Below are 2,500 nucleotides of genomic sequence, written 5' to 3'. Positions count from 1 at the left end.
CAGGTCCATGCCCGATGTGAGTAGCAGCAGGGCCAGTGCGCCCAGGAGCACATCTTTTTCGACCGTAAAGGGAGACAGGAGGCCGACTCACTGCCTCGGCTAAATGGAGAGGGAATTTCAGCAGGGCCAGGGCAAAAGCATGGACCTTTTCAGCTGTAAGGGAGGCAAGAGCAAGGTGTGATGTAGGTCCCCGGGGCCTGCTGGAGGTCCAGGTCCATGCCCGATGTGAGTAGCAGCAGGGCCAGTGCGCCCAGGAGCACATCTTTTTCGACCGTAAAGGGAGACAGGAGGCCGACTCACTGCCTCGGCTAAATGGAGAGGGAATTTCAGCAGGGCCAGGGCACAGGCATGGACCTTTTTCAGCTGTAAGGGAGGCAAGAGCAAGGTGCGATGTAGGTCCCCGGGGCCTGTTGTCGTACCATAGGCACGAGTGGTGTGTGTGTGTGGCAAAGAGTTTCTGCGCAGTGTACCAGGGGCACGGGGAAAGGTTGTTGTACCATAGGCACGAGAAAAGTTGTCGTACCATAGGCACGAGAAAAGTTGTCGTACCATAGGCACGAGTGTTGTGTGTGTGTGTGGCAAAGTGCTACTGAGCGGTGTACCAGGGGCACGGCGAAAAGTTGTTGTACCATAGGCACGAGAAAAGTTGTTGTACCATAGGCACGAGAAAAGCTGTCGTACCAGGGGCACGGAGGAAAGTTGTCGTACCATAGGCACGAGGAGAGTTTGTGTGGCAAAGTGCTACTGAGCGGTGTACCAGGGGCACGGCGAAAAGTTGTTGTACCATAGGCACGAGAAAAGTTGTCGTACCATAGGCACGAGAAAAGTTGTCATACCATAGGTACGAGGAGTGTGTGTGTGGCAAAGTGCTACTGAGCGGTGTACCAGGGGCACGGCGAAAAGTTGTTGTACCATAGGCACGAGAAAAGTTGTTGTACCATAGGCACGAGAAAAGCTGTCGTACCAGGGGCACGGAGGAAAGTTGTCGTACCATAGGTACAAGCAGTGCGTGCGTGCGTGCGTGCGTGCGTGCGTGCGTGCGTGCGTGCGTGCGTGCGTGCGTGTGTGTGTGTGTGTGTGTGTGGCAGTTCTTCTGCGCAGTGTACCAGGGGCACATTTCAATGTGCTTTCTGGAGTACCAGGGGCACGAGGATTTTGCCAGTGGTGTTCTGCTTTGTTAGTGGGAGGGGGCTTAAGTGTGGGTCCCCGGGGCCTGCTGGAGGTCCAGGTCCATGCTAGATACGTGGTACAGGGTAACTGCAGGAGGGGGGGGGGTAATGTGGGTTCACGGGGCCTGCTGGAGGTCAAGGTCCATGCTGGATATGCGCTGGAGCGTAACTGCAAGAAAGGAAAGCTAGTGGGGGAGTAGAGCAGGGGAGTATGTGGGTCCCCAGGGCCTGCTGGAGGTCCAGGTCCATGCTAGATATGTGGCACAGGGTAACTGCAGGGGGGGGCAATGTGGGTCCACGGGGCCTGCTGGAGGTCCAGGTCCATGCTAGATATGTGGCACAGGGTAACTGCAGGGGGGGGGGGGGGGTATTGTGGGTCCACGGGGCCTGCTGGAAGTCAAGGTCCATGCTAGATATGTGGTACAGGGTAACTGCAGGGGGGGGGGGGGGGGTACTGTGGGTCCTCGGGGCCTGCTGGAGGGCAAGGGCCATGCTGGATTTGTGGTGGAGGGTAACTGCGGGAGAAGGAAAGCTAGTGGGGGAGTAGAGCAGAGGAGTATGTTGGTCCCCGGGGCCTGCTGGAGGTCAAGGGCCATGCTGGATATGCGGTGGAGGGTAACTGCAGGAGAAGGAAAGCTCATGGGGGATTAGAGCGGAGGAGTATGTGGGTCCTCGGGGCCTGCTGGAGGGCAAGGGCCATGCTGGATTTGTGGTGGAGGGTAACTGCGGGAGAAGGAAAGCTAGTGGGGGAGTAGAGCAGAGGAGTATGTTGGTCCCCGGGGCCTGCTGGAGGTCCAGGTCCATGCTAGATACGTGGTACAGGGTTAACTGCAGGAGGGGGGGGGGGTAATGTGGGTTCACGGGGCCTGCTGGAGGTCAAGGTCCATGCTGGATATGCGCTGGAGCGTAACTGCAAGAAAGGAAAGCTAGTGGGGGAGTAGAGCAGGGGAGTATGTGGGTCCCCAGGGCCTGCTGGAGGTCCAGGTCCATGCTAGATATGTGGCACAGGGTAACTGCAGGGGGGGGGGGTAATGTGGGTCCACGGGGCCTGCTGGAAGTCAAGGTCCATGCTAGACATGTGGTACAGGGTAACTGCAGGGGGAAGGGGGGGGGGGTAATGTGGGTCCCCGGGGCCTGCTGGAGGTCAAGGTCCGTGCTAGATATGTGGTACAGGATTAACTGCAGGAGGGGGGGGGGGGGGGTAATGTGGGTTCACGGGGCCTGCTGGAGGTCAAGGTCCATGCTGGATATGCGCTGGAGCGTAACTGCAAGAAAGGAAAGCTAGTGGGGGAGTAGAGCAGGGGAGTATGTGGGTCCCCAGGGCCTGCTGG

The sequence above is a fragment of the Copadichromis virginalis genome, unplaced genomic scaffold (genome assembly GCF_057382275.1).
Source record: "Copadichromis virginalis isolate Kocher_CV1m ecotype Utaka unplaced genomic scaffold, C_Virginalis_male_GT1.1 unmapped_scaffold_4, whole genome shotgun sequence".
Lineage (NCBI taxonomy): Eukaryota > Metazoa > Chordata > Actinopteri > Cichliformes > Cichlidae > Copadichromis > Copadichromis virginalis.
The sequence above is the reverse complement of the archived record's forward strand: the minus strand, read 5'-3'. Positions refer to the sequence as shown.